This window comes from Rhincodon typus, chromosome 17 (genome assembly GCF_021869965.1).
Source record: "Rhincodon typus isolate 14 chromosome 17, sRhiTyp1.1, whole genome shotgun sequence".
Lineage (NCBI taxonomy): Eukaryota > Metazoa > Chordata > Chondrichthyes > Orectolobiformes > Rhincodontidae > Rhincodon > Rhincodon typus.
Genome location: NC_063348.1, coordinates 20,950,888 through 20,962,426, shown reverse-complemented (window position 1 = coordinate 20,962,426; position 11,539 = coordinate 20,950,888).

Genomic DNA, 11,539 nt, shown 5'->3' with positions numbered 1-11,539 from the left:
ACACTGCACTGCACCCAAATCTGGTGAAATCCCATGCCAGTGCATTACTTGCATAAATACAGGAACTGGCCAGGTGTTGGTTGAGCAAAATACGTTGCTGGAAAATTGATGGTGGGGAATCAGGAAAGTAAAAATACTATTGAAGGAAAGAAATAAAAATCCAAATGGCAGTGCAGAATTAAAGGTGGAAACTCTAACAATTCCTTTGTCAGCCACATTAGGCTCTTTACCAATCATGGAGTACAGTCAGTTCGAATGAAATTATGTTACAGAAGTTATGTTACAGATATTGGAATGTGATAGTGTAACTGGAAATTATTTTTAACCTGGCAGTTCATGGTGCTCCATATGGGATAACATATTTATTGGCAGGAGGTAAAGTATAATATATTCTTGATATATTTTGGGAACAAAGATATGTTCACAAGGCAATATAATAACCTTTGTCAGAGTTTAGCACTTTTTTGCATAGACTACTGGACAGGATCATCTGAGATTGATTATAGAAACACTCACAAGTAGAATGTTCAGGAGTTTGATTATATGGCACAGGTTTTGCTTTCTTCTACTCATTTTCTTCCATTCCATTTTACACAAGCTGTTTTAATGGGCTTTGCCAGTCATCTGTTTTAGCACATGAATTAGACATTTCAGGATGGGGGTGGCTTCAGAGAGTGGGCATGAGAGCTGAGCTAACACTGTCCTCTTAGGAGTCCAATCATATACATTTTCTGAAGAAGGGTTCCGATCTGAAACGTCAGCTTTCCCATTCCTCTGATGCTGCCTGGCCTGCTATGTTCCTCCAGCTCCACACTGTGTTATCTCTGACTCCAGCACCTGCAGTTCTTGCTATCTCATCTATACATTTTCCAGTTGAGATTTGTTCCGGTCGCAATGACCCAGACGTATAATTATTTTTCCGTAGTTGCTGTTACTATTTCCTGCCTAATATGTTAGTATCACCATCTCTATAGAACTTGTTGCGAAGTTGGGTAGAGTATTTGTGGTTTGGAAGGTAGGCTATTAGAATTTAGTGTTCATAAAATATTGGTGTTTCTAAAATGCTAGGGGGAAAGCAGTGTGTGGTCTCTTTAAAAGATGATGTGCTTTTTCATGTCTGTGGGTAGTAGCTTGTGGGTTTGCAGGTGCGCATGCAAACTGAATTGAAACATTTGTATCAAAAGACTGTATAGTTAGCAGGCCAAGCAGCAGTTTTGTTTTGTTATCAAGAAAACAAGTTTTGCATTTAACCAATTAATTTGAATCAGGCACTTAGACACCAAAAACCAATTAAATTTAAATCTTAAGGTTTTGACAACATAGGACCAACCCTACTGTAAGAAATATTGATATGTCATCAAGGGTGTAAAAGAAGGGGCAGCTTGGGCAAAGACAGGAGAGCGAACTGCCATCTGCAAGAGTTAAAAGCTGTCAGTTCTCAAGAGGGAATCACTACCTCTCACAGTCTTCTCTAAGTTTTAGAGGAAGCACCATCTAAGTCAAAGGTACCTACAGCACAACTAATTAATATTCCTGACAGAACGTTCGACAGAGAAGGCACAGAACATTTCTGAAGACATGTAACCTGGCTGTAATTTTGAGAGGATAAAATCTATTTTTAGTATTTTTGTTTTATATAAAAGTGGGACTTGTATTTATTGGAACAGCATACCATTAGACGCATGTTTTATTCAGGAATAGTTAATAGTTAGAAGGGGTTTATTTGGTTTGTTAACAATTTAGTTAATTTGTTCACTGGAGTTAGATAATTTGTTGGAGTTAGATAAAAAAATTGTTAATTGTTGATTGTAAAGTGAGTGTCAGGGGTTTGTTTTACTTGATCACTAGAAGTTGCTGAAAAAATGGATTACACCTCTTCTCACACTCCTTTCAACAGATGATTGGATGAGCTGCTCCTCTCTGGGTGTTTCAGTTTTAGTTATCAAAGGGGGTCAACCTCCGTTTTATAACAGATTGGGGGCTCGGGTCCGAGATCTGGCCAGCTCGGGCCTGGGATTTGGACAGGTTGGAACAGATCAGGTCCAGGATTAGAACAGATTTGGACTGATTTGAACAGATTTGGGGTATGAAAGGACCCAGTGGATTAAACAGATTTAGGGATTAGAGTCCTAGATTTTTAAATAAAACTTAAGTGAGCAGTTGAAAATTTGCTTAATTTCATTTGCTTGTCGTTGGTTCAATCAAAAGTGGAGAAATGGCTCTTAACATTGCTAAAGAGGTTTTGGGGGTCGAAGATGCTTCCCAAGTTTGCCAAGCATGTTTAGAAAGACAGGAAAAGGAGACACTTTTAGCAGACAGGCTAGAATTGGATTTAACGAGGGATAAGAAGAAAGCTGAAATTGTGATGGTGTTAGCCATTGATTTAGGTATATCAGAGAAACAGTAAAGTGCAGTGGAGTTAGAAAAAGTTAAATTGCAAATAAGACAAGTGGAGTTAGAAGAGAAAGAAAGGGAAAGGAGTTCTTAGCTGCACAAAAAGGAAAAGAGAGAGAATAAAGGAAGAAAGAGAGAGAGTTTGAACTTTGGAAGTTGACAATTATTTAGCAAAGTCAATTTGAAAGGATGGAGATGAAGGTAGAGAGTAGGCTTAGTGAGGAGGAGAGCGATGATGAGAACCCATTGTAGCCAAAGGCTTGGTAGGGATATATACATATATGTCAAAACCTCACCAAAGTTTGATGAAAAAGATTTTGAAGCCTTTTTCATTTCTTTTGAGAAATTGGCTAAACAGATGAACTGGCCAGAGTCTATGTGGGTAATATTAATTTAGACCAAGTTATCAGGCAGGGCTAGTGAGGTGTTTGCAGTGCTGTCAGAGGAGGTGTCAGGAGAATATGAAGAAATAAAATAGGCTATTTTGAAAACCTACGAATTAGTACCAGAAGCATATAGACTAACAGTTCAGAAACATAGGAAAGGAACCAGGTCAGACTTATATCAAGTTTGAAAGAATTAAATGGAGCTGGATGGGTGAGAGCATTAAAGATAGAAAAGACATATGAGGATCTTAGAGATGTTATTCTGCTGGAGGAGTTTAAAAACTCATTTCCAGAAGTGATAAGAATCCATGTTAAGGAACGGAAAGTTATAACACTGAGAAGAGCTGCAGAGAGGGTGGAAGAATACGCATTAGTGCATAAAAAGAAATCTAGCTTCCAACAGCAATTTCATTCTGTGAGGGATAGAAATTGGGAAAAAGTGAGATCCTTCAATGAGAAACAAAAAGTGGATCACACTGGGAACAGTTTACCACAGGTGAAAAAAGAAACCCAAGAGGGTGGAAAAGATGCGAAAGACCTCAGGTGTTTTCACTGCAATAAGGTGGGACACACAAAGTCACAGCGCTGGTGGTGTAAGAAAGGCCTGGGATAAAAGATGTGGTAGAAGAGGCTAAACCAGTGGGACTAGTTGAGGTAGTGAAGGAAATCCCAAGAGAAGTCAAGGAGCTGCAGGAGAGTACACAGTTACAGGCTGGATAGTAAGGTAGTGCCCAATCTTTTCAAGGACTTCATCTGTGTGGGTAAGGTTTACTCAGGTAGAACAGGGGGAGTAGGTAAAGAAGTTAATATAGTAAGAGATATGGGAGCTGGTTAATCTCTAGTAGTAAGGATGAAAATATTTGCACTCCTTCTGAAATATTGCTCGAGAGAATGATAATCTGTGGAACAAATGAAGAGAGAATTAGTGTTCCCCTGTGTAAGAGAAGGCTAGAAAGTTAAACAATACTGGGGAAGTGATAGTGGGAGTGATTGAAAAATTGGCTATTCCAGGAGTGCAGTTTGTTCTTGAAATTGATGTAACTGGATTGCAGGTGGGAGTGATGCCCATTGTGGTGGAGAAGCTAAAAGAAAACCAGGGAAGTGAGGAGTTAAAAGGAAAATGCCCTGGAATTTTTCTGGACTGTCTGCTGACAACATTCCACAGCCATAAGTTAAAACAAGAAGGGTAAACAAAAGAGAAAGATGAAGGTGTTGAGGCCCAGTTAGCTGACACCCTGTTTGATGAAATGGTAAAGGAAAAACCTAAGCAGGTAGAGGATCAGGCAGCTTTTCATGAATGCTGAATTGCCCATCAAGAAATGGTCATGCAAAAACCAGATATTATCTCCATCCAGGCAGGAAACATAAAGAACTACCATGAAAGGCATCTCAGTTCTCTCTTTACAGCCTCCACCGATAATGGATCTGACCAGTTTTATTGGAGATTAGGAAGTGACTCATCTGCCTACCTACCTGCCTGCTGCAGATGGATAACCTCTTGAGGTAGGAAGTCAATGACGGGCTGAAGAATAACTTGTGTGACATTATATCCAATGCCCAGGTTGTTCAGTGGCAGAGAGTAGTATTTCCAGTTACCAAAGAATAGACTAGAATAATGGCTTCCTTTCATCAATTTTCTCTTCTCTTCAGTAGTTGGCTATTTCTTGTAACTTAAAGTGACCAGTTTTTTTGTGTGTGTGAGCGCGAGCAGTGAGTAAGCGTTGGCTATTTAAGTGGTAGGGGGCACCAGGGTTAAACTCGATCATACCATCACCTAACATCCATTTGCACACACATTTCCCTAAGAGGTATTGGATCATGACCAATAGTGAAAACGCTGTCTGTAGACTGCAGTCTGGCTGTTGAGTCAGGCTGTTGCAGCAACCAGGGATAAAAGCAGCTGATGCAATGCCCAGCTGGGATTGAAGCTGAGATTTGCTTGGTTTTCGGCTGAGTGCTACTCTGAGAAATATATTGACCAAGACAAAAGAGTGAAAGGTAACATTGAAATGAGGTTGTCACCATTGTTTCAAATAAGCTTTTGGCTGATAGTGACACACACAGTATTATTCCAGGAATAATTTCAAGACTTTATTAAGATTTCTCAGCCCATTCAGCCTCCTACATTAAACATTTTCACCATAAAGCTAAGGAACTCTGAGTGCAACCTCACTCATGTGGAAGCCCACCAGGAATTGCATTGCATCTGTGCCACTTGAGGCCTGGGTCTTATCCCATGAAGAAGGAACACCGAAGCAAACTTCTTACACAGCCATACTTTTTATCGAAAGGCACAGAAAGGCATGTGTATCTCTCTGCAAATACTCCTCAGTACTTTTTGATGCAAGCTGTTGAAAAAGCCATTGGTCAGCTGACAGGAAGTGTAGGTTAACAGTTATCTGGCCTCATCTTCCCGCATCTATCTTTTCCCCACACATCATTTCTGTTACTTTTTCTATTTGTGTTTGGCAATATGGTCACTTCAGTGTTGACAGCAATCCTGCGTTGCTTCACAGGTTCAGAATACTGAGCATTTATAAATTAAGGATGCAGCAGTATTCTTCAACTCTGCTGAACTTACGTTCAGTATCTGCATGCAAATCCTGGTGAAATTGTTAGGTTTATTTATGAACTGACAAAAAGTTGGCACTGGGGCTCAGTGGTTAGTGCTGCTGCCTCACAGTGCCAAGGACCTGCGTTCGATTCCACCCTCTGGTGACTGGCTGGGTGGAGTTTGCACATTCTCCCCATTTCTGTTTGGGTTTCCTCCCACAGTCCAATGATGTGTCGATTAGGTGGATTGGCCATGCTAAATTGCTCACAGTGTCCAGGGATGTGCAGGCTAGATGGGTTAGCCAGGGGAAATGCAGGGTTACAGGGAGAGGGTGGAGGGATGTGTCTGGGTGAAATGCTCTTTGGAGCATCAATGGGACTTAATAGGCTGAATAGCCAGTTTTCACACTGTAGAGATTCTATGATTCTATATAAAGAAAATCAGTCCATACATTTGGTCCTGCCACTCACATCATTGAGGGTTGCAATGGTTGATGCAATGGCCCCTTGCCTCAACTTAAAAGTTAGGGGTCATCCTATTTTTACTGGACCCTGTCCTGCTCAGACAATTTTAGGGCCATTAGATCTTTAATTGCCACAAGAACAGATTTTTGCCACCATCTGAGAGGAAGTACCATCTCTGAGAGGTGCCAACCAATTAGATGGCCATAGCTCTCTCGTGCCAACAGCACCATCGATGGCAGTATCCACTGGTGGAATAGCAAGAGTTCATCATGTTAAAAAGTCATGGAACTAGATAGGAAGGTGAGTACAGGGGGTTTTGTCATGGCCTGTTTGGAAGACCCCAGGGAAAAGGAGCATTGGGGTGATTGACGGTGCAGGAAGGTGATATGGGGCATCAGCAAAAATGTTTAGGGTAGAATATTGTGTGTGGGTGCCTCCATTGGGCACAGTATATTTGAACAGGAGGATCACCACTCTTCAGTCCTCAATTTATGACACCATTTGTTAAACACCAGTGGAGTTGAGTTCAATACTGCCATTATGGCATGCAATTTTATGTTCCTTCCCATTAATTTATAATTTAATAACATGCAAATTTGTTGCAGAAATTTGTTGTTCAGGCTCAGAGACTGATTCCCTTCATTACAATTGCTTTCATTATGTCCCTTCTCCTAAAACGTGTAAAACTAGCCATATTAGATCAACAACCAATTATAGATAACACTAAGTTAGGGCAAGGTTGAGGGGCCTGGTTAGCTTAAATGGCTAATGCGTAGTTTAGAATAATAGCAATGGTTTGATTCACATTCCAGCCGAGTTAGACATGGGACCTGCTTCCTCCCCCTGTCCTTAAGAATGGAAGGAAAAGCTAAACCATCACCGACAAAATCTGACAAGGAAATGGCTCAGGATAAAACATCAGCAGACAATGAACCAGACATCCATGCATGCATTATTGATGGGTAATCAATTCAATTAATGGCCATTTTACTACATTGATGTAAGTTAAAATGGTCCTCTATAGATGTCTGTTACAATTTCAAGGAGTGAATACACCTGTCACAAGCGTGATCAAGATATTACAGTAGTTGTTCAAACTTGCTTTATAGCATACTTGCTGTAAAATTGAATGAGTTGTCACAGTGGTAGACAGAGTGCACAAGACTGTTCCAAAGGTGCATGAGCTGCACAGTATTGAACAGGAGTGGCTTGCATTTTTATTTAGTGTGTTCACATTTCTGTACTGTATTATGATTGAATCCACATGCTTTAGTTATAAAGTTTAGTTTTGCTAACTTTTAAAACTTTTGCTAACTTTTAAATAAAACTTGTAACCCTGCTTTCAGAAATCCTCTTGGTATATTTCTAAGAGGAATATTGAATTTTGAACTCAACAATAATGTTCAGCAAGATCTGAATTTGAGCCATAAACACATTGATCAGTATACCTAGACCACTTGTTTCTTCACTGATTCTCACCTCAAGAGATATTGTCTTAGTTAACAAAGAGGAAATACAGAGAATGCATAGAGGAAATAAAATTTTGTTAAACCCAATTCAACAAAGTAGTGGCTCTGGAAAGGTTTCTGTGGGGTTTCATTGTCTCTGCCAAGCACAATTTGTGGTGATGGCCTGCTGGTATAATCACTGGACTATTAATCCAGAGACCGAGGTAATGTTCTGGGGACCTGTGCCTGAATCCTGCTTTGGCAGGTATTGGAACTCGAATTCAATAAAAATCTGGAATTAAGAGTTTGATGATGTGAATCTGTAATTAATTGTCAGGAAAAAAATACATCTGGTTCACTAACGTCTTTTAGGGAAAGAAATCTGCCATCCTTACCTGGTCAGGCCTAAATGTGACTCTAGAACCACAGCAATGTGATTGACTCTTAACAGTCCTCTGGGAAATTAAGGATAGATATTAAATGCTGGCCTAGCTAGCGACACCCTCATTCCGTGAATGAATAAAATAAAATTCTAACTGATACCGTCATCCATGCTGCACATCCTCTTATTTTTGTTTGCATCCTAATTTAGGGGACAAAAATGGAGTTGTGGCAAAACAGGCCAATACAATCAATAAAGATTGAAAGTGAAGAGGACAAAACCTAATAGAAGTTAGGAGTTTTGCCTAATAGAAATTACAAAGTGCCTCAGCTACCAGCTTGTGCAGCATGAGCCTGGGTTATTCTCACTGAAGCTACATGCCTATAGGCTTGCATGGGTAGTTAGGGCCTCTCACTGGCCAAAGTGTGTCAATGTCTTCTCTTCAAATATGACACTTAGGTAAGTGGAGTTATTGGAGTGGAGAATAGTTCCATTAGTGTGTTAGATAATGTACTGACACTGCCCACTTACTGTCTGTAGCTGAGAGCTAAACACACAGAAACTATCACAGAGCCTGCAGTATGAAACAAAGGCAAAAGTGAATGAGTAACCTGAAGTAATCCGCATATAACGTGCCTAGTGTCATGTGCAGGATACAATCCAGCTGCTGGAAATTAATAATACTCATAGCAGGGGTGTCAGACTGTCAGGCTGACCTTAACATCGTGCTACACAATCTGTGTTGACATATCACTTTCACTTTCTGTTACTGTTGGAAGTAGATTTTAATTTAATAGCTATTGGAAAGCAAGCTGAATAAATATTGAACTATTCCTTCCAGTGACTGCAGTATCAGCTTTGTTTATTTTGTTATCCTTGCTGCCATCTTATATTGTGTCTGGTCTTCCTGCATGATTGTTGTGAACTTTCCAGCAAATAAAAGTTAACGATTTTTTCCAGAGCCCTAATCCAATGTTAAAACCTTTATAAAATGATATATTTTAGCAACATCTCTGCCTATGTTTAGTTCTACAAACTTTAGGAAATGTGCAGTTCTTTGTGGGGTACATTATTTATAATTTTAAAAAGCAAGAGCAAATTCCTGAGGACATTTTGCTGCCCCACTGCAAGCACAGAGCTTTTCCAATTACAGCAAAAAATAAATTCTCGGCAGCCTGTTCATTGCTTATCACAGGGCCAAGTCTGACAACTCTTACAAGTCTGACTGCACTAATAAGGTTTGTACTAGCAACATGTAACTTGAGGGACTTGCCACACAATCATGATATTGATTTCTATAATATCTAATATTTGGTATGCGTTGGAATAAAGGAACAACTATTCTTACTTAAGTAAAACAAAAATAATAAATATGTTTCATTAATGTAATTTGTATACAGGATTAACATTGTGTTATAGGGATCTGTACCTTTTCTAATATGATTGGGAATGAAGGGACAACCTCAGAAACTAAATGACTGTGAACCCCCACTGATACAGCAGACTGGAATAGGCTACAGCATTAGATTTCCTGCTGCATTTTGCAGCTCACTTCCAAACCAGTTTTAAAAAAATGTTGGACAGCCATCAGCAGATAGTGATACCAGCTGTTAGATTAATGATGCTACAATTGACGTAAGCAGTTTAAGCTAAGGGTGCAATTGGTTGTTCCCTGTTTTTAAAGGAATGATGCTGCACACCATTTCCGATTGATAAGCAGTGATTCCAAAAATGTTTGACATCTGCAATTTTCTTTTTATCCTATCTACTACGGTCCTTTCTCCAACTTGTAAGATCGTGCTCCAATTCCAGTCTGCTAGATATGAGCTTTTATAGAAAAGGGATAACAATTTCCAAAATGTAAATATATCAGACGAGATTTTCATTGTGGTGAGTCTAGCACAGGATTGCATACGCATTGAAAATTGTGCTGTCAGTGGATCTCATACCCTCCAGGACTTGATAATATTTTGAAGGGGGGCTTTGGGGAAACTGCATGCCTCCAAATAACAGGCTGTTGAACTCATTAATCAACTTGTTAATAGGCTTTAGAGCAGCAGTTTTAAATGATCAATCAGGAGCTACCAGGAAAGTGCAGGCAAGCAGTGATAGTGTCCCTGCCCTGGACCCAGAGGCCTGTGTTCAAGTTCTATCTAATCCAGAGGTGGGTAATACCATCTCTGAACAGGTTGATTAGGAAAAATAGATTAAATAAAATAAAGGGAAAGCATAGGTGCTCCTGTGGTGCAGTGGTAATATCCCTGCCCTGGACCCAGAGGCCCAGGTTCAAGTCCTACCTACTCCAAAGATGTTTAATAGCAACTCTGATTAGGTTAATTAGGAAAAATAGGTTAAAGTAAAAGATAAACAGGGAATGTTCAGTGACTTGAACACGGTAGCGTCATAGAAATGTACAGCAGGGAAACAAACCCTTCCATCTAACTCGTCCATGCCAACCAGATATCTTACATTAATGCAGTTCCATTTGCCAGTATTTGGCCCATATCCCTCTAAACCCTTCCTATTGATATACCCATCCAGATGCCTTTTAAATGTAATCATTCCAGCCTCCACCACTTCCTCTGGCAGTTCATTCCAAAAAGTTGCCCCTTAGGTTGCTTTTAAATCTTTCCCCACTCACCTTAAACCTATGACCTCTAGTTTGTGATTGCCCCACCCTCATGAAAAGTCATTGTCTATTTACCCTATCCATGCCCCTCATGATTTTATAAATCTCTATAAGGTCACCCCTCCCCTCTGACACTGCAGGGAAAATAGTCCCAACCTATTCCGCCTTTCTCTGTAGCTCAAACCATCCAATCCTGGCAACATCCTTGTAAATCGCTTCTGAACCCTTTCAAGTTTCACAACATCTTTCCTATAGCAGGGGGACCAAAATTGCACACAGTATTCCAAAAGCAGCCTAACCAATGTCCTGTACTGCTGCAACATGCCCTCCCAACTGCTATACTCGATGCACTGACCAATAAAGGTGAACATACCAAACACCTCCTTCACTATCCTATCTACCTGCGACTCCACTTTCATGGAGCTATGAACCTGCATTCCAAAGTCTCTTTGTTCAGCAACACCCCCAGGACCTTACCATTCACTGTGTACATCCTGCTCTGATTTGCCTTTCCAAAATGCAGCACCTCACATTTATCTATACAAAACTCCATCTGCCACTCCCCAGCCCATTGGCCCATCTGATCAATATCTCGTTGTACATTGAGGTAACCTTCTTCGCTGTCCACTACACCTCCAATTTTGGTGTCATCTTCAAAATTACTAACCATGTTCACATCAGTGGACCCAGCATTGATCCATGTGGCACCCTACTGGTCACAGGCCTCTAGTCTGAAAAGTAACCCTCCGACCCAGACAATCTTTCCAAATCTGACCTGGTCTGCTGTATCTGTTGCTCCCGATGTGATCTCCTCTGCATCGGTGAGACCAAGCGCAGACTCGATGACTGATTTGTAGAGCATCTGCGCTCTTACGTTATAATCAACAACACCTTCTGCTCTCCAACCATTTTGACTCCCCCTCCCACTCCCTGGGTGACATGTCCATCCTGGGCCTCCTCCAGTGTCACGATGGCACCACACGCAAACTCGAGGAGCCACACCTCAAATTCTGCCTTGGGAGCTTACAGCCTAATGGCCTCAACGTAGAATTCACTAGTTTCAAAATCTTGCTACCCCTAGCCTCATGCCATGTCCAACCCTCCCTCTCATCCCCTTCTTCTTGATCTGATACAACCTGTCCATTTTCTTTCCTACGTTTCCGCCTCACCCTTCCTATTGACCAATCTCCACTACCTCCTGCCTGCATCCACCTATCACCATTCCACCTACCTTCTCCTAGCCTCACGCCCCCCGAGCTCCTTTCCCCCTCCCCAGTCCTGA